This window comes from Zootoca vivipara, chromosome 7, assembly GCF_963506605.1.
Source record: "Zootoca vivipara chromosome 7, rZooViv1.1, whole genome shotgun sequence".
NCBI lineage: Eukaryota > Metazoa > Chordata > Lepidosauria > Squamata > Lacertidae > Zootoca > Zootoca vivipara.
In genome coordinates, this window is record NC_083282.1 from 25,976,408 (window position 1) to 25,998,297 (window position 21,890).

General features: G+C 41.6%; 1 protein-coding gene and 1 long non-coding RNA gene across 2 annotated transcripts in view; one reads left to right on the plus strand and one right to left on the minus strand.

Moving 5' to 3' along the window:
- The window catches only part of LOC132592429 (uncharacterized), an 88,208-nt gene extending 79,627 nt beyond the window's left edge, over positions 1-8,581 (plus strand). The window contains exon 3 of the long non-coding RNA XR_009557878.1: positions 8,447-8,581. This is a non-coding gene — a long non-coding RNA (uncharacterized LOC132592429). The remainder of the gene's footprint in view (positions 1-8,446) is intronic.
- The window catches only part of HS2ST1 (heparan sulfate 2-O-sulfotransferase 1), a 92,755-nt gene that overhangs the window by 53,586 nt on the left and 17,279 nt on the right, over positions 1-21,890 (minus strand). The gene's annotated exons all lie outside the window — the stretch shown is intronic.

A 21,890-nucleotide genomic window follows, 5' to 3' on the forward strand; every position in this document is an offset into this window, starting at 1 on the left:
TTTTCTGTAATTACTCTGGTCTGTTTGTTTTCCTCCATGACACTGGCCACATTTTTGTTCTGACAACATTTGAGGACTTGGGCATTTTTCAAAAGGTATTATATCACTTCTGTGTTATTAGGTTTTATTTGATTCACATTTTAACTGGCTTTTAAGATTTTATTTGTTTTATATTTTATACTGGAAACTACCTTGACAGCCTATAAGCATCGCAAATAAAACAAAGCTGTAGTGAAAGGCAAACAACACGGTCCTTATGACCCACATCCTTTCAAGGCACCCAGTTAATTGTGTCTCTTGCGGCAGTTCATTGATACAACAGCTCTCCTGATCAAATTAGGGGGAAGCTAGTATGGCAGCATTAAGTCTTAAATGGATAAACTACGCTTTTAAATACAGCTATCCCCTTGGATGACTAGTTCTAAGGCATGATAATATTTTAAATATAGCCACATACAGCTGTTACTGAAGCCAACAGAATTCGTAAAGAAATAATATAACCTTTGCCTGTTCTTATTCTGTTTGCACATCCAAAAGCAAAGTATTCTGAGGTCAGAGCCAAGTCTAACAATAAGCAAAGCAAGAGTCTCAACAAAAGTGCCAATACCATTTGCTGCTGGTTTCTTAAAACATTCTTTGTTGCCTTTAAGCTAGACCTTGAGGTTCAGTTCTTTGTTAGTTGTTCAACTTGTTTGCATTTGGAATAATATAACAATTCTAAGTGCTGAAGAAAACCAGAGTTCTTTCAATGCAGGATGCGCATTAGAACATCCTCAGGATCACTACTACGATTAACAAATGACCCAATATATTAGCTATCCAAGAACATGCAGCACTCAGCAACACACTTTTACGGGTCAATGGGTTTTGTATAGAGCGATAGCCGAGAACTAAACTGAAAGTACCTTCTCAAGTACGCCTGTCTAAGTCAATATGTTCATTGTAAAAAATATGCTGCTGGGCATTAAAATAAAGCAGACTATTAGGCAGGCTATTTATTTTCCCGGGCACCGTACATAGTTTAGTTCCTTTCGTGCTATTTCAAAATGAAGAAAACACTATAGCTAAGGTCATTTCGGTTAAAGTTAAGTAATGAAACACACCAACTATGCAGTTTCCCTCTGCACAAATGAACTTTGTCTAAATGGCATCACAGTATTCGTCAGGGCAACTGCTGCCCAATAATAATAAACCTCTGCCAAACAAAATTATAGCTTTCTAAGGTTTTACATGGAAGCTGTAATAAAGTGCACAACTGCAAAGTGTTTTCTGCCTTTTGTTGTATCCCCTCAAGTGTAGGAATAAGGTTGTGACACAGTACCAAACTGTCCCAGGGCCTTGAATACCAGACAGAGAAAGAAGTCGGGTATCCAGCCAGTCTCTTCCCCACATCCACCAATAATACGATGGTTCCACCCCCTGGTAATAGTCCAATGGGGTCCTGGCCAATCTCCCAATCAGGAGGGGCATATTAACATACAAGCGTTGTTGGATCTGACCAAAGGTCCATCTAGTCCACCATTCTGTTTCCACAATGGGAATCTTGAAGTCTATGGGAAACAAAACATGCAGGACATGATCAGAAAGCACCCTCCCACTCTCAGACTAAGTTCTGGTTACTAGCCACCAAATTTGTAGACCCATGCAAATGTTCATGACTATCGTTCAATTTGAACTAGTTACCACAGCATTTTAAAACATGGCTTTGTGCCGAGGAGGACAACTTCAAGCAGCATTTCATTTTTGCTTTCTGTTAAAAGCCAGCTTGTTGCAGTGGTTGAGGTTTATAACAAATTCTGATTAGTTGAACAAGTCAGCTTCAGAAACCATGGTTTGAAGTTTATTCATTCAAGTAAAGTGCAGTGTGGGGAATCTGCCAGAGCCATCCTTCCAGGAGGAGGAGAGAGGGAGTACAAGACCCAAACAGCTCCTTCCTGCTCATGCGTGCCTTGCTAAACATCTTACCATGATATGCAAATTTGAGGTTAATGTTAATTGAGAACCATTTCAGAAAATGCATGCACTGTTATGATCAAAACATGCAAGACATTTAAAGGGTTGATATTATATTATTGTGTAGTCAATTGGATGCCAACTACAAAGTTTTGTGGCTACCAACCACAATCCTGCCACAACTCTTCAGACTCTACTTCTACCCGGAAAACCTTGTTGCATTTTACAAACATTCCACACAACCAGGAAAACCATCAAGACACTGTGATATAGAAGTATAAGCTAAATTTTCTGTCACCCAGTTATTTATTTGAAGGATTTTTACCCCACTCCTCGGGGGGGGGGGACAATACTTCCAGAATGGTGTACTAAAGACCAATAAGAACTGGCAGTCCTTGCTCTTGAGCAGGCGCCCCCAAACTAAGGCCCAGGGGTCGGATGCAGTCCAATCACCTTCTAAATCCGACCCGTGGTCAGCCCGGGAATCAGCATGTTTTTATATGAGTAGAATGTGTCCTTTTATTTAAAATGCATCTCAAGGTTATTTGTGGGGCATAGGAATTTGTTCATCTTTTTTTCCAAAATATAGTCCGGCCCCCCATAAGGTCTGAGGGACAGTGGACCGGCCCCCTGCTGAAAAAGTTTGCTGACCCCTGCGCTTGAGAGTACAATCTACAAAGATAGGAAACAAAAGGAAAAGCAGTTGGAAGGGGGGGAAGTAAACTAGTTTACAATCCTAACCTCACTTAAGAGAGTATAAGTCCCATTGAATTCAATAGGGCATACTTCCATATAAACATTTTGTGCTGTCAGGCACTAGTTCTTAGTTAGAGAAAGATCACCTCTACTGGCCAATAACTGTGTTACATACCGTAGAGAATGCTGAGGAGCAACCCTTGTAAGGAGACAATATAAATAGCCACTGTAAATCATTGCATAATACACAGTCTATTATACATTTCAACCATCACATGTCATGCTGGCAGAGTCTATCAAACATTAACATTCTCCCAATACATGTATCCAAGATAGCTAATGGGAACACATTTAATTGTGCTATAATAAACATTCTTTGATATTTGGGAATTGTTAAATTACAGAAAGTAGCTGCAAGAAACTTTCACTCACTAAGTGGCACCAGAATAATAATGGAACAAGGGGGGGGGGAGTGTTGGTGAGAGTATTCAGGAAAAGATCAACCATTTGCAATCTTGGGTTGTACCCCAATTTAAATTTATCAGCTTAATTTATAACTTTTGTAGCATAACAACTGCATTTATCTTCTTGTTTCACATTAGTAGAACAAAAACAGGTGTTAGCTTCCAAAAACTCTTATATTCTTTCCAATCATTCTGATATACTGACTATTACACAATAACTTTTAAAATCTATGCTTTTGTTCTTCCCACAACAGACCTGCTACAAAGCCAACTATTCCAGTAAATTTACATTGAAAATGCTGAATAATGGAATTGCAGTAGTGGAGATGCTTTATGTAAAGAAAATCAATCCCACGTTATTTCCAGTTTCAAAGTGTTTTCCAGTTGTCCCACTTTTAAGCTATGACAAATGGAGACTTCTTCTCAACAAAATAGCTATTAAGCCAAAATGTACGAGGCACACACTTAATTCTCATTCTTCGAAAATCTCTGAAAACTGCATACATTAAGTGAAGAACATTTACACATACTCCATTTACTAAATTACATCAAGAGAAAATATAATCACAGTGAATTGATTATAAATTATGAAATGATTATGTTGCATTTTGCCTCAGTATAATTTTGTAAATGTAACTTTATGTAAATATAAAGCAATGTTCCACAGGTAATGTAATTTACACTTAATTTTCTCTGCCTTTAGAAGAAAGCACACAAAGAAACAGTACGCCTTTAATGTAATGCAAAACGCATATAATTTATAAGCTTTAAAACATTGTCAAAGGCAAAGTTCTTCAAAACTGATGTTCCCACCTTGAAATTAACTGACTGCTCTGAAGTGAAACATGGAAGTTTCAGACTATTGCTAAAACAGTGTGCTAAAATAGGCTTGCCATACGTCCAGAATTTCCTGGACATATCTGGAATACTGCAGCCACAAGCGGTGTCTAGACATAAATCGGTGGAATGTTTGGGAAAATCTGGACATATGGCAGCCTATGTTGGCAGTGTCAATTTTCCTCAGAAATAGCTCAAAAACGTCCCCCTTTTTTGCAATTTTGCAAAAACAGCTCAACAATTTTTCTGTCCAGATTTTCACTTTTTGAAATATGGCAACCCTAAAATGAAAGACGGACAATTCTACACACTGAAAGCAGTACGAAGCATCGAGTCTGAATTTGTGCCTTGCTAACCCTCTTGAAGAAAAAGCTGAGGTTTTTTAAATGCTCATCTGGCAGCATTCAATCTCATCCTTAGCAACACTTGCCAATCATTAAAGTAGGGATGGAAGAGGAATCTGTTTTGGGTTTTTTAAATCAATTTTTATTAAATTTTCACTTACAAACCAATCATATCATATCAATTGTTCCAAATTATACAAAGGAAGAGGAATCTGTTTTAAAACAAATTTATACAAGGAATTTGGAGGTTTCAACTCTGTCAAGTTTTGCTCACACCAGACTGCCTTTTGTGTTCAGCACCCACTTATGTCAGAGACACCCATGTATTATAGAGTTAAGTATGCAAGTCTACATTCAGAAAGTATGTATAGAAGAGTCACACCCCATACAGTACCATATTTCTGCAGCATTTTAAAATACATATATAAATTATGGTTACTCTAAGAAACCGGGAGTGTATCAGCAAAGGATACATACAATTATACATGTAAGATTTTTTTGATTTTTTTAGTAGAACTGTGGGAGGACGAAACACTTGCTTCCTTTGCGAAGTTAGGCAGGATCCTGTTTCCAATTGGTTGGGGAGGTGGCATGTGTTGAGATTCCTGCATTGGGGGGTTGGACTAGATGATCCTTAGGGTTCCTTCCAACTCAACAATTCTATGAAGATTGAGATGGGAATATGAGGGTGCAGAGAATCTGAGTAAATAAGCTCAATATGAAGATTTTTTTAAAAATAAAAAATCCCAAGCAGGGAGACGAATCACTTAGAACCACAGCACAATTGCTAGAGGTAGAAGACCCACAGTAATTAATCATATGATAAAGCAGTGTATTTTACACGAGAAATCTACATCAATTTGTCATAGGGAAATGTGGCCATCTATTCATATATTAATGAAGCACACTGACCTCCTCACAATCTGATTGCACATTAGTCATTGGAAGCAAAAGTAACATGTTCACTGTCCCAAAGTTCTTCAAGATACCTTCATATTCTGTAGACTAAATAACATTTACATTTAATATGGAAATATCTAATCTATAGTGATCAGTATCAAGATTCATGTACCTTCAACACAATGCAGCTGGTCAGCATTGTTTAGTGTTAGATTCTAAAATACTTTAAAACAAGTTAGCCAACACATTTGTTGCTAGGCTACAACTCTGATTAGCAAAAGTCAGCAGAGTTGATAGTAGTGTTAGAAATTCATATATATATGGTAGGCACTAAATGACTCCTTAACCCAGGGTTACAGACGACAAAACAGAATGCCTAGTTGCCATTTTTGAGCCAGGCGGCTCAAAAGTCATATTTTTCAATATGACTTTTTGGTTCCTGAAATTCATTCTGATTGTGCAGATAAAATATAATGGAGAGAATCCTACAGGATGTGTTGCTAGTGTGTGAAAACACTCAAATCCAGGGATCCCTAGGAATGCACCTCCTGGCTCCTGGGCATCTACACTTAGTCGCAAGAGGCCAATAGCCAGGTGCAAAATGCACCCGGCATCTGGCGAATTTCAAACCCTGATGGTTAGGAATGGTGGAAGTTTGTGCCTTCTAGATGTTGCTAGACTATATGTTGACTACTAGACTACATGTTTCAAAGGCTAACTTTGCCAATTTGTTTAATTTCTACTTTCCTATGAGCGAGTGAAACTTTGGTGAAAAGTTTGCCTAGTAGGATTTCAATATTTTCCTCTGTTGTAAGTTTCAGGATTTTATAGAAATCTGATGTCTGGGACTTCGTTTCAACTTTGTAACTAGCACTGGGTTATCTTAACACCTCTACATGGTTTGTGTGGATTTCTTTGTCCTTTCTTTTTCTGCAGATACAATTTAAAATTCTGTTCAATACATTGGATACCAATATCCAATTAATTTATCAACAAAAATTAGCTGTCTTTATTCTGGAATAAGGCATCAAATGGTTGGCTAAGCAGACCTAGTTAGTAGGGTAAGGCTAACAACATGCAGACTTTACCGCCATCAAATGCATTGCTGCTTACCACTCAGCTAAATTAGCCTATGGAAATAGATTGTCTCTTTCCAGATTAGAAGTTTAATTGCATGTACTCTGCTTTCTGAACAACTTTCCTCAGACAGATTACAACAAAAGGCAGACAGAAGACAATATCCTAACCATCAGTGTTGCAAGCTTCTACCCTCAGTAAAAGACCTGTAATTCATTCTAGCTTCAGATAACTACAGGTACATCTGATACTGTTAAGCTCTGGGGGTTTTCTGTACCAGTCTTTCAGCTAAGTTTAACCAGCAACTGTGCAAACTGCACAGTGTTTTCAAGCACAACAGGGAAAGTAAATCTACGCTTATTAAAAAGAGATAAAGCTGCCCTCGTGGATTGAGAGAAGCAAGAGCTAAGGATGTTGGACAATGCACCTAATCTATTTGCCATCTCTTTGCTCTTTCATAGAAACACAGGAAAGTATGTATTTTTTCTGAGGTTTCTTAAGCCTTTGTGCAATCTTCACTTGAAGCAACCAATTTCCTCTGTATAATTCTCATTTTGCAATTCAAAGTGCACACCTATTTTATTCTCTGATGCCATGCTAGAACTTGCAATAAACATTTTTTTAAAAAAACTTGAACTGGGACTCAGCAATTGCTGCTGATTCCCCCAGCAATAAGAGTATAATAAGGTTTTCACACACCACCCCAAAACTTTTCATGGTGACAATTGCTTTACATACAGGTTATATAGTATGCTACCATACCTGGATTTGTCCCTGATCACAATACCCAACTAGTGATTCTATACATGGTACAAACACTAAAATGTCACAGGAGAGACATGGATGCTATTAGAAGTTAATTTTAATACAAAACATGCAAGATCACACTGAGTTCCCTATCTAACCACAGCATATTTATTTATTCTCAACTGCCTGCACAGCTAGTACTATTCTCCCTTTTATCTCCCAACCATTACCAGCATGCAAGATACTATCCACTTCACCACATACTTCTGCTGAGAAATAGAATATGACAGGCTTTATGCAGACTTGTTTCTAACATACTGTGAATGCCGAAAACAGTGTTACAAATTCTGCATAGCTAAACACCCACAGTTGATCTTTAATATCTGATAGCTATCTGAGAGACTACTAACTTTCAATTTGTTACTGAATATGTGGATTGTTTCAGTATCTGAGTCAGGCATAGGCAACCTTGGCTCTCCAGATGTTTTGGAACTACAACTCCCATGATCCCTGACCACTGCCCCTGTTAGCTAGGGATCATGGGAGTTGTAGTTCCAAAACATCTGGAGAGCCAAGGTTGCCTATGCCTGATCTGAGTCATAACTACTCCCTTGTACCGTATTCCTACAGTCTGCTCTCTATGACAAGGAGACAAATCAAATGTTCTTGAAAGTCCCGATTGTGAGAAGTCTGGTTTTCATACAGCTTGTGCTACTGCACAGCAGTGTTGGAAACTCCCACTGTTCTAGGCTCATTTTGCGACAGGGAATTTCACCAGCGCAAGCAGTTTCTGAGCTCTGGGCGCAGTACTGTGCCTAAGATTTCAGCTTAAAACTGCAGCGTGGAAGGAAAGGGGGACCTTTTTTCTGCCTCCCCACTTCCAACCACTCTCTGAAGATTGGAGAAGAGGCCCTCTTAAGAATATTAGGGGGGTGGGAAAGACTAGGCCATGTGAAAAATGAACATAGTATTTTAGCCACAGTTCATTCATTTTCAGCACTGTATTCTTGCTATAAAAAAGTGTGTCTAGACATCCGTTCTTGCGCCCATAACCTCAGTTTAAGGTGCCATTTCATATCTCAGATTCTAATACTGCTGCATGGTGAACACTGTCACCGGGCCTTTAAGCACATTTCCAACACTGTCCACTATTAAATTAGTCTCTGGGAAAGGTCTTACCTGACTGTAAAATTTGTTCTTTCAGTTGGCAGCCTAGATAGCTCAGTTGGTTAGAGCATGGTTCTGGTAACTCCAAGGTTGCAAGTTTGATCCCCATATGGGACAGCTGCATAGTCCTGCATTGCAGGAGGTTGGACTAGATGATCCTCAGGGTCCCTTTCCAACTTTATGATTCTACGATAAAGTCCTCATCTCCAGCCTCAAAGAAAAACTGGTAAAGGCAGGGATCCTTTTTTTTTTTCTTCAAAGGACCTGGGCAGTGGAAAGGAATCCATTTGAGAAGGTACCTGCTCAAGCCAAGCCTCAGGAAGCAACAAACTGCTATCAGGCAACTGGACTGGCAAGTGTGGCCGTTGATTCTTGTTTGCATGACTGGCAGTTGACAGAGACGAACCATTAATCTGGTTAGTCAATAAAGAGAACACTTGCTTGCTATGAGAGAGCATGAAACACTCACTTCATTTCAACTCCTAATTTTCCCGTTATGTTACATGGGGAAGTCATTACTGGACTGTCACCCATGAAGCTACAGTATATGCCTTAAAAGCCATGCATTTTCTCCTTTAACTACAGAATCCATTCCTGTTAAAAAAATTACACTTGCTTACGTATCTGCAGAACCAGTCTTGGCAAGAGATTAATCTCATGCCTAGAGAGACAGCCATCTGGTTCTGTAGAAGGGTTACATATTTTAGTTGTTACAAACTACTTCATTTTTTCTGCCTCACTCATCTAGATTAATGGATATTACTTTTTATTTTACTTCAAAACTGTTTTCAAGGCCATGCAAAGTAATCAGTTGTCCACTGAATAATCATCAACTATAATTGGCCCCACTGGGACTATACAAAAGTGACAAAACAAAATGTACAGTCTTAACCAACCTGTTGCCTTCCAGGTGTTTACAACTGTAATTCTCATCATTAGCGACCATTGCCCATGCTAGCTGGAATTGTTGGGAATTGTAGTCCAAACTGTCTGGAGGGAACCAGGTTGGGGAAGACTGCCACAGAATAAAAGAAGTGAACAGTATTGGATATATACGTAATCTGATCGGGGATTGAAAATACGAGAATGCCAGGCACATTTTGCACCTAAAGATTCTCCATTTGCGAGCACCTCCCAAAGTCTGTGTGCTTTGAAGCCTCAAAGTATATGTTAAGAATAGACAATATGTTTAGCTCTCCTACTCCCTCCCTTCTTCTACTCAGAGTAGTCAGTGAATTCTCTAGAACAAGAGTTCAATAAAGCATGGCAGGCGTGAGCAAAATCATATAATAAAGAGATGTGCCTTCACTTGTACCAGGCCTTATTTCTCAAAAAGGAAGGTTCATGATCCATGATATACTATTCCAAATGCAAATTACCATTCATGTCATGTTTGCCCCTATTTTTAGTCATATATGCCCTGGGTCAACATAAGCATGGAAGGCGCCAGGTCCTGGATTATTCATCTCATGTGATCTATGTTTTCCAGTATTTGCACCACGGGTGAATTTGAATTGCAGGAAAAAGCCACAAAGTGTCAGAAGACAACCTCCTTCCCAGTGTATTTAAACCTAAATTTCAAAATAAGGTAAAAGCAACCTCCAAGCTGAATAAAAATGATGTTTACATATTCACCCTCTTCTTATGATATAAATATGGCACTACTTCTTCACTAAACACATGTGTTGTGCCAGAAATGTTTCATGCATATGTTCCTGCATGTTCAGAGTATTCCCCCCCCCCCTTTTTAAAGCACTCTAATTAAATCTACAGGAAGTTCAGAGAAGTAGGGATGGGAAGTGTTTGAACTTACATGACATTAAGCATTCACCTGAGTAAAAGCTTTGCAAATTCAAATGTTCATGCTGCTCATGACTGGGAATAGATGTCCAGTAGACTGCCTCACTGGGAGATGATAAAGTGACAAAGGCAGTGAGCTGCTTTACCCTAGTAACATCATTTAAAATTCAACACAGATAACTTTTTCCTATTTAAATATAAATGCAGAGCAAAGCAGCTGCTTCAGTGATTGACACACATCCAATGTGAAACTATTACCACGAGGATTTGCAACTTAGAATGTGACTCAGTCACTTACGACAGAGAAATCAACTTCAGAAGCATTACTAAAGATGTGTTTTGCTTAGAAATGATCAAGTCAAAATTCTTGCATAGAAAATTAGTTTCCTAAGAGTGTCAAGAACTAAATTGTCCTGACCCTCACTGATGGATGTAGTACTCAGACTCCGAACAGTTTTTGCCAAAGGCTTTAATGTCAGTAGGATACATAAGTCAGCCCACAAAGCATTCAGTTTACAAGTGTCTCAGTGGTCTTCACAGCTAGGCATAAGCTAACACACTGTCCCAACACCAGTGTTAGAAACTGGGATAAAAAAGCTGGGAACCAAATGGCATCTGGGACTGGGTTGTGGGCGCCAAAACAGAATGTCTAGTCTGCCCGACACTTGACACATCCCTGATACAGTTAATTCAGTTCCCTCTACCTATCCCATTCTTCCTCACTCTCTGACCAGTCACACCAATATGTATTCACACAATTCATTACACAAATAACCAGGCAATGATCTATAACCCAGTTAGTTAATGTAGTTCACAACACACATACCACTCCTTACAAGGTATAGTGCTATCTAATTCTGTCTGTTATTTCAAATAATTCTAACTGGAATTTCAAACCTCTATATCAATCAAGGAAAACAGTTTATCCAGTCAGCTCTCACTCAAAGACCCAAGTGTGAATCAGAGCTATCTTGGATCAACTCATAAGACAGTGTAACATTCACATGCATCCTAAAACAGTATTCCGCTTAAAATCCTGGTAATTCCCACTCCCCATTTGTATCTCATAGTAGTATCTCCTCCTCCCCATTTTCTTCCCAGAACAATCCTGTAATGTAGGTTAAGCTAAGATTGAGAAAGACTGGTCCAAGGTCACTCAGTAAGCTTCCTAGGTGAGTGGGGATTTGAACCCTGCTCTCTCAGGTCCTAGTCCGGCACTCTAACCACTGCACTACCCTGAGCTGAGGACTGCTAACACACACAAAGCAGCATTAAAAATAACCAAAGAACCACAGAGGCCATTTAATAATCCTCCACAAAGCCACTAGGAAAAACGCATTTGCAAAAGAGGAACTAACATCAACATCTTATTTTCCAATTAACACACTTATATCCTGCCCCTATAAAGGAGTTAAAATGAGCAGTCATGCCTGCTACTTTGATCTGCATAATCACTCTGTTAATGTAACTTGGGCAGAAAGGCAGTGTGGTCTGAAGCATTCCAGCAGCAAACTTCACTGAGCAAAAATTTGAATCTCCATTGCTCTTGCTACTAGATTAGGATTGAAATAAATTTTGCTTTGCATTTTAAAAGGATACATATCAGCAAGACAAAATCAATGATGCACTCTGGCCAAGCTTTCGCCATCTTCACAGTTGGAAGCTTTCTGGAAGTTCATTCTCACCATGCATAGCATTATACAGATGTTGTCCATCTCTCCCTCTTTCTGCACTATATGCAGTGTAAATCATGAAAATACAACTCATCATTGAGATACTAATGCCTTAATTTTGCTCTAAACTGTCTGCTACTTCAACATATCAGGTTGGTGTGCCATGTCCAGTATACAGGTTTTTTAGTATCATGATATTTCTCAAGAAACTTATAGGAGACATTTCATGTCTGCTATCATTTCTTGCTAGGCAGGAAAGTGATTTTCTTGCCATAAAGTAAATTTCTATCAATATGAAGTAATGAGCCACACTAGACACCGAGGCAAATGCAGCAGCAAGCTGCATCACAACCTAGAGTAACCTATGATTTGATGGTGCTTCAAATTACCAGCCTATGTAGAAATATGCCCATAAGATTCAAGCTGGTCACAGCCATTCTCTTTACAAACCTAGTAAATACAAATAATTTTTCAGACAGTAGTGAATTCATCTCTTTCCCTTTATGTTCTGTCATCCCTAATTAGTGTATATACTTCTAAATGCCAGCTGGAGAGAGAGAAGGCATTTGGCATGCTAAGTGTATTTGCATAGCAAATTGGAGTTCAATCCTTGAATGCAGTTGCAATTTACACTGAAAATTACATACTTGTGTATTCACCACCTATTCAAATTCCATCATAGCTCCAAGTCTGCATTTAATAAGAAATGCCTGAATAGAACCTAGCATAGACCTCATTATATATGCACTTAACACATTAGAAGCAATTTTTAACTGCTTCCACTGATGCAAAATTATCGTTAGATTGATTCAAGTACATCACTGAATTGCCCTCTAAGGTCTCATATTGCATAACATATACCATTGTTCTAACTGGTCCATCACTGGTATTTTATAGTAAAGTAAGCACACCAGTGGTACCTGTTAAAATTACTATAATGCCAGTAACAATTACAATCAGACCAGAAATTTACATGCATGTTGTCCTGCCTTTATTTATTTATTTATTTATTTGGAATGTGTTTTGACAGAAGAGGCCTTCATGATTGATGGGGTTGAAGCGTCGAAGCGTCACGAGGAGGAGGAATTTGGATTTGGTATCCCACTTTATCACTACCCGAAGGAGTCTCAAAGCGGCTAATATTCTCCTTTCCCTTCCTCCCCCACAACAGACACTCTGTAAGGTGAGTGGGGCTGAGAGACTTCAGAGAGCAGTGTGACTACCCCAAGATCACCCAGCAGCTGCATGTGGAGGATCCGAGACGCAAACCCGGTTCCCCAGATTACAAGTCTACCGCTCTTAACCACTAAACCACACTGGCTCTCACCACACATTGCTGATAGGGTGAGGCAGGGTGCTGCAAAGCAGGGATTCTAGAAAGCAACAGGGATGTGAGCTCTCTGGTGAAGTGTCAGATTCTTGCAGAACTCCAATTGACTCCATTATTCTACCAACCTCAACCATAACAAAATTGGAGAAACTGCTTATTCATTCAGCATGTAAACATGGAGTAGCTCATTTACAACCACATCAGGAAAAAGGCCGTGAGATTGACTAGATTTTCCAAATGGGAGAGAAAACACTATAAAGCACTTTCCCTGTTAAGAAGGGTTATAGGCAGTCATCATTACAAGAGGAAAGATTCTGAAATGTGACCAATTTCAGCTCTGTGGTTTCAGATCAATAGTGTGTCTTCGAGGAAGGAATGTGACTGTTTGAAAGCCAATGTGTCAACTCTGTAGAAAGGAAAAACTGAATCAATAATGGAGGGTGCTTTTTCTAGAATGTTTTGTAATCTTAATATTTTACAAGTGATTCTACATGCCTTTCCTTTCACCAGCAGCTGGTGGTGTAAAATTCTGTCACTCAGGACCTGTGCAGCATTTGCCAAAATGAATTAATTTGTGTTCAGACTGCTCTAGAGGCATTTGTCCGGACACTATTGGGAAGGAATACTGTCATTATTTGTGCATTGCTGTACATTACCTTGTTTCATTAGAAGATCACCCACATTTCTATACTTGAAGGGGAAAACAATGAGCTGCTTCTGTAGATCACATCAAATTATCCCAGTGGTTTAACCCCCATTTTAATTGGTCCATTCAAATCATAGCATATGAAATATAAGCTAACTTTGAAGCCTCTCTTTTTCTCTTGATGCCAAATATTTCTGGTATCTGCTAAAGTTCAACACTCCAAGTTTTGAAAAGTTCTCTGCAATTTTTCTCAGTCTCGATGTGCCTATAAGGATAAATGCACTTATGAGAATGAGAAATTAAGTCTAAATTGGGGGAGGGAGATGATGAAATGACTGGAAGATAAAATGTGCCCCCAAAGTGATACCATTAATTGGACATCTTGCATGGGTTTAGCACAGTTTATTTTCCCCTCTCTCCCACCTACCCCCCCCCATATGGACACCAGTAAAGGATATTCAAATAGGGCTGTGGCTATATCTGGTATAAAGCCATATCATAAAATTAATTATACCCATCATAAAGTTTGGACAAGTTATAAGAATTTATAATGACATTCAAAGGTGCAGACCATCATTTTCAATCTAAAGACGTGTGTGGTGTGTGTGTGTGTGTGTGTGTGTGTGTGTGTGTGTGTGTGTAGGTGTGTTGACTAGCTAATCCACAACTATTCTAAGCCTGTTAAAATAATATTAAAGAGGGAAGGCACATTGCTAGACCTGGCTACTTTTTAACATGGAAGTTCCATGAGTGTGAAGGCATTTTTAAAAGTCCAGTGGGTGTGCTAAAGACTTAGGACAGGCCTGCACAATCTGTGATCCACCATACTGAATATAGCCCACCTGTCATATGCAGTAAAACTTCCATAAACGGGGCTGCCTTGGATGTCTTCTAAAAGTCACATAGTTTATGTCCTTTACATCTGATGGGAGGGCGTTCCATAGGGTGGGCGCCACCACCGAGAAGGCTGTCTGCCTGGTTTCCTGTAACCTCACTTCTCGCAGTGGGGGAACTGCCAGAAGGCCCTCAGAGCTGGACCTCAGTGTCCAGGCTGAACGATTTGGGGTGGAGACGCTCCTTCAGTTATACTGAGCCGTTCATGGGGCAGTGCTGGATTAAACCCTGTGGAGGCCCCTTAGCAGTCAAAATCTGGGTGGGGGGCAGGCCTCTTGCACACGTTGGAATAACCTTGAACTAAGAAAGCTTGATTGTCATTTTCTTTCAAGATCAAATCAATATTTATTTTGATCAATTTACCCCTAAAAAGTGTGAGGCCCATAGGCCAGTGCCTACTCTGCCTATTTGGTAATCCAGCCCGGCCCCTTTGGCTGAAGGAGAGAAAAGAAACGGAAGTTGGAGGACGCCTCCTGATGCGCTGCAGCTGTTCCCCACAATGAAATGGAAGGCTCAACATTTGTCAGGCACTTTCGGATGCTCAGCAGCCCTGTAAAGTAGGCCAGTGCTATGTGCTCCCCAAATTGCAGCCGAATCCCTCACAGATTGGCATCCAACCTCTTCTTAAAAGCCTCCAAGGAAGGAGAGTCCACCACCGTCCCAGAAAGTTCTTCCTAATGGTCCAAATCTCCTCTCCTGCCCTCCTGTCTGGAGCAGCAGAAAACAAGCTTGCTGGAGCAGCAGAAAACAAGCTTGGAAGATGGCTCTCTTCTCTCCACTAAGTCTCCTCTTCTCCAGGCTAAACATATCCAGCTGCCTCAACCGTTCCTCATGCGGCTTGGTTTCCAGACCCTTCACCATCCTAGTCGCCCTCCTCTGCTCACCTTCCAGCTGCTCAATCTTGTTGTTTAGTCGTTTAGTCGTGTCCGACTCTTCGTGAACCCATGGACCATAGCACGCCAGGCACTCCTGTCTTGCACTGCCTCCCGCAGTTTGGTCAAACTCATGTTCGTAGCTTCGCGAACACTCTCCAACCAACTCGTCCTCTGTCGTCCCCTTCTCCTAGTGCCCTCAATCTTTCCCAACATCAGGGTCTTTTCCAATTATTCTTCTCATGAGGTGGCCAAAGTATTGGAGCCTCAGCTTCACGATCTGTCCTTCCAGTGAGCAGCTGCTCAATATCCTTCTTCAACTGGCCTGCACTGACTGGCAGCAGCTCTCCAGCGTTTCGGTTGGGGGGTACATTCTCAGGCTCCCCCTGAGATGCCACCCAGGACAGAAGACCTGCATGCAAAGTAGATGTTCCAATCCTGCGCAATGGAGACCCCGAGCCTGCCTTGAAGGATGTGGGGATGGTCTCCCTTTGGAAATGGGGCTGCAGGAAGAAGGATGTGAAATGCCGACTTGAATCTGCTAAGAGAAGATGCAGCCCAGCTGCAGGCGGAACAGAAGGTGCCTCCAAGTTCTGACAGAGACGCATCACCTCTCAGGAGGGGCCAGGTCCAGGTGTGGGGGGGGGGAGTTGCCACAGTGACAACTGTCCTCCTTTGTGACATCTCTTGCTTTTCCCTTAAAAGCCACTGACTTGCAGGTGGCCATTGTGGGTTAGTGAGGAGAGGTCAGAGGAGAGAGAAGAGAGGAGGTGGTGGTGGTGGTTGTAGAAGAGAAGGAGAGGTGTTCATTTGCTTGTTATTTTGATTTTGATTTTATTTATTACTTTTATTTGATTCATTTTATTTTATTTATCTTTATTTTATTTATTCTTTTACTTATTTATTTTCACATTTTTATTTTACTTTTTATTTTATTTTTTGTTCTTTATTTTCATATTTTTATTTTACATTTTTATTTTATTTTTTGTTCTTTATTTTATTTCATTTTTATTTTACATTTTTATTCTGTGCACATTTGTGCACATTTTGTATATATTTTGTATATATTTATTTTGTTTATAGAGTAGTAGTTAGGGGCAAGTGTAGGGCTAGGGCGGGGGTTAGGCTTAGGTTTAGGGCTGGGTTTGGGGGTGGGGGTGGTGTCAGAGTTAGTCTTGGGTGGGCATTTTAGATAGTTAGTTAGTTTAGAGAGGAGGGAGGAAATTTTTCGTAAAGAATATGTGCAGGCTGTAAGTAGCATTCCTTTGCTTTCTCTTGGTCTTCTGGGGGTGGGGTGTGAGTCCTGGGTTCCCCTGCACAGCTTTAGCTCTCTGGTCCACCAGGGAGCTTCATGGCTAAGTGGGGATTCAAACTCTGCTCTCCCATGTCCTCCTAGTCCAGCCCTCCAACCACTACATCTCTGTCTCGCTCCATTGTGCATCTCTCCAGCTGCCCTATGACATTGGCCTTCTCCCCCTTCCTGGGGGTCTTTCTGGATCCAAGGAAGACTCCACCCCCTTCCTCATGTTCTGCTCCTCTTCTGGGACACCTTGATGCTTGGAGGACCCTCCTAGGCATCTCCACCCTCTCTAGGAATGGCAGGGCTGTTTAAAGAAGGCGAGGCAGAGCAGCCCTTTAACAGCTGGCAGTGCTTGTCTTTCCTTTATGCCGGAGCTCTTGAACCCATAGCACTTGGGGCCTCCTTTCTCTCTCTGCCAGCCCTTCGTGCTCTGGGCTGCCTCTTTCCAGCTCTGGTGATCACCTTTGAGGTCACAGAACTGCAGAGAGATGAAAGGAATTGGTCCAGTTGCCCCTCCTCACTCACAAACACACACACACCCAAGAATTGGGGCTGATGGCTTCTGATTCTCTCTCTCTGCTCATCTCTTCTAGGCTCAGGTGTTTAAGATGCCTGATTGGTCGCAGCAACAAGGTGGCCCCCCTGCAAGGCCCAGAGCAGCCTGTGCCTTCAGGTGAGCAAGTGGCCCTCCTTTTGGGGACAGAGAAGGGCAGAAATGGGCTGGGGTGCAGCTAGTCTAAAGATGCACAGAGCCAGACAGCTGGATCTAACCCAAGGCTTATCTGGGCCAGCATCTGGAAACCCAACCCCCCCCGTAACCCCCCCTATTTTGTGGGGTCCGAAGGAGGAAGCAGGGGGCTGGGCTTTGGGGCAAGTGGGAGGGCAGTTGTAAGCAGGAGAGGCACCTTCCCTGGGGAGCCATTTTCTGGGGGCAGGAGGTCAGGATTGGCCCCCAAGGCCTGGGGTGTCCCTCCCCTGTAGCAGGACTTAGAATCCAGGAGAAAACTCTTAGAACAGCCTTGCCAGGGGCTCAGGGACAAACTCACCTGTCCCCATGTCCTTCTCTTTGCAGATGTGCTGGGGTTCCACATCCCTCCCCTAGCGGTGAGTATTGGATAAAACGACAGCAGGGAGTGGATCCCTCAGACCTGCCCCCCACTGCCTAGACTCTTTGCCCTCCACTCTGCACTCTCAGATGCAGAGGAGCCCTTCTCCTGCAAGGAACTGACAGCCTGACTTTTGCATTTCAGCTGCTGGACAAAGATCAGCTCTACCTCCTGCAGGTCATCCAGGACTGCCAGGCAGCTCGGCTCAGGGGGCTCAGAACCCTGAAGTACTCCAAGCAGGAGATGGCCAAAGCCATTCTGGTGAGTGATGGGTGGTGCGAGGGACCCCCATGGGGAGGGAGGGGCAGAGACGGACTGGCGTTTGGGGTCAGAGTCGTCCTCTAGAGACTCCCGGAAGGAGCTGACTTTCCTCATCTGCTCTCTTCCAGGATATCCTTGGCCACTTGGAGTACTTCAGGGATCGCCCCCTGAGCCTGGCCCTGGCCTTCGAGGCCCTCCTCCAGCTTAGGTGAGTTGGGTCTTTGGGGTGGGGTTGGGGTTGCAGGGAGTTGGGGGGCAGAACTCCAGGGGGAGCTTCGGGTGGGCAAGTGTAGGCAGGAGGGAGGAGGGGGCAAGGGAGACTTGGAGGAGGCAGCGTCTAACCCCTTCCCTTTCTCTCTCCAGCTTTATGAGACCCCATTTCAGCCTCGCTATGGTCAGTGCTATCCTGCATAAGACAATGGAGGCAGTTCTAGGGGGCGCAGAACAGGAGGAGGAAAAAGAGGTATGTCCTCTGCTTTGCACAGCTCCTCTGCTTTGCACAGCTCTTTTTCTCACACCTTTACAAGATTTAACCCAACACTCAACCTCTCTCCTCTCTTTTCCCACAGGAACTGAAGAGGCCATTCCAGAGCCTGCTGGGGGGTCTCCTCCTGGAAGCCCCCAATCCTGGTACCCTCCTTCAGCTTCTTACTGTAAGTATCCTGATGGCATCAGGAGTGGTTTTAGGGTTGCCCCCCCCCCCGTCCCTTACCCAACTGACTGTCCCATTTCTTTCCTCCCGCAGGACCTCAGATATTACGCCCTTTGGGGAAGTGAGGATGAAAGAAAACTAGCGGCCAGCAGCATCTCACTGCTGCTGGCCGTTTCACAAAGATTCCCCCGCCTCAGAGTAAGTATCCTGCCTTCCTGTATTCATTTGGGGAACCCGCAATAGGGAGACTTGTCCTTCCTGGCATGGGGCTGCTTCTCTTCCACCCATCCAGGGTGGGGTTCATAGTGTCATCAGACTCAGATTTTTCTTTCCTCTGCAGAACACTGTAATTCGGCCGGAGTTAGCCTGTTTCCGGAAAAATCTGAAAGAAGGTGAGCCCCACACCTTGGGGACAGTGAACTCCCTTGTCCCTTGTTTGCCCAAGGTCTTCCTGCTGGGAATCCTGCAGGACCTGCTCCCTGCCTGGCAGGCCTTTCCCACCTGGCCTTGGAGGGCAGCGCCCAGACTGACTCCAGCTACAAAAAGCGGAGAGGACTGAACATATTTTTTCCTCTCTTTTTCATTCTCTTCCATCCAGATGACCTCATCATCGAAGATATATGATTTTCCTCCCAGAAGGAATTGCTGTCTCTATTTGGACGTCCCTATTGGCCGAAGACTGGCAGAAGAAGAGGTGCTGAGAATCAGGAGGGGGGACAGATGATTTAACCAGCCATGAAATATGGACTGAGATTGGGTAGAACAAGAAAGAAAGAAAGAAAGAAAGAAAGAAAGAAAGAAAGAAAGAAAGAAAGAAAGAAAGAAAGAAGGAAGGAAGGAAGGAAGGAAGGAAGGAAGGAAGGAAGGAAGGAAGGAAGGAAGGAAGGAAGGAAGGAAGGAAGGAAGGAATCCATGACATATGGTCATCTAATCTCTGCTTTAAAACCTGCAAGGAGGGAGAGTCCTTCACCTTCCAGGGGAGTCCATTCCTCTGATGAACAATGTTTAGTCAGAATATCCTTTGTTGTATCCTGAAGCCATTAGTTCGAGTCCTACCGTCCAGAGCAGGAGAAAAAAAGCTTGCTGCATCTTCCATGTGACAGCCCTTGAGTTATTTGAAAATGGCTCTCTCTGGTGTCACTGAATCAAGCTGATTGATTTCCTTGCATTACTTAAACTTAATAGTTTGTAATGGATTTTGAATAAATGTGCAATAATTTGTTACTATTTTAAATTTCATTGTGTTATTGTCTTATCTGGACACTTTTCTGTTGTTGCAGCCTAAAATAGCATTAGCATTTTTTGCTGCTGCATCACTCTCAGGTTGACTCATGTTAAGTTTGTAGTCCACTAAGACCCCTAGAAAAGGAAGCAGCCAGGCAGTGTCACTGCAGACTGACCTCTTGAGACAGTCAGTGGTATCTTTCCAGACAAATTAATATAGCTGCTTCTGAAAAACGAGTTCTGGATAAAATATACCACCAATAGATATGAACCTTAAAAAATATTTGGCAATATTAAATGGAAGAAATTATATTTAAATATGTTATCACCATCACTCATAATCACTCACACATACAAGGAAGTTAGAATGGAACCCATAATTTGAAGGTTTATAAGCATGTTTTCTTCTGTGTAACTACGTTCCACAGAATTAACTCAACCCTGTAATTTACCATTCCTCAACATGCATTCTCTTCCCCACCCCCATGAGTCAAATTAGCAGTTCTACATTTAGTTCTCACCCGTCTTCAACAGGCTAGTAGTCCCTTCAGGAAAAAAGTGGAAAAGCAATGCAATGGTGCACAAACTAGCTGATCAGGAAATGCCCATTTCCTTAATTATTTCTAAGAATGAGACATTTTAGAGTAGACACTATCTTATAAACTCCTCCTTGCTTAGTTATCAGTGCAGCACACTGTCCAAATAAAAACATAGATCTAGAGTCAATTTAGGGTTTGATTTACAAAGTCTAAGGTCTGGATTCACATGAACTTAAGTCCTTCAAAGAAGTTCAAATCCTACATCAGATTCTAACACTGCCACTCCCTAAGGTTTAATACTACACATACTATAATTAATGTCCAGCGTATCCTGAAAACCAGTGTTACCTTCTATTACCTAGATCTGCACAACTACTTCTTCCCAATGGATTTTATGCTTATGCAAGTTAATATATGCCTATGTACAAACATTCTGCAAGCTGGGAGAAACATGTATTGAAAGCAGAGGCTGTTTTCAATACTGCTCTGTGTAAAGAATTCACAGATCAAGCAAGGTTCTGGGGTGAAACTGTGGGGGTGAATAGACAAAAACATATACAGGATAATTCTACAAAACAAAAACCTAAAAGTTGTCCGGAGGACCCATGTCAATTTTAAATTCATCATATGAAATAATGGTTAATTTATTAATTGTTAAATGCACAGACCATAACCTTCAGAAACATCATCAAACAGATATTCCAGTAACCTAATCACTTAAAATCCACTTCACACTTCACCATGTTAATCTTTACAAAGCTGGCTCAGATTTCTCCCTCTAGACAGCTAGACACATTCCTCATCTAGCGATACTGGACACTTCAGGCTTGCTACAAGAAATCCCTTGCTTAGACAAGTAGAAGCAAAAAAAAAAAAAAGGGTGTGTGTGACCATTTAACAAATATTCAAGTAAGAAGCAGAGACAAAGCAGTCTTTTGGCTACAGAGAAACATAAAGAATTTGTAATGGTTCTACTATCTCTTAAATATGTACAAGTCAGAAAGGTCCACTAGAAGATCAGGACATTCCCATACAAATGCATTCATCCCACTTTCCAGGAAATTTTCATAGAAATTGATTAATTTCTTACAGCTTAATATATTTAAAACATCTGTAAGTGTTGCATGAAAAACTGAAGCAACAAAAGAAATCTTAAACAAAATGTTACAAAAATAAACTGTTACATATAAAAATGTTACATTAATGCCAAGTTACTAATACCTGTATATAAAAATCATTATCCATTCATTTTCCTTCTGACATATCCTCCCCTCTAGACCTCTGGGTTCTCACCCAGGGTCCAAACAAACTCTCAGCTCACCCACAAAAGTCTCACAACAAGAAAAGTTCTTGGAAACAATGGAAATCACCCTTGTCTCTCACTCTAGATTTGCTAGTGTTATGAAAA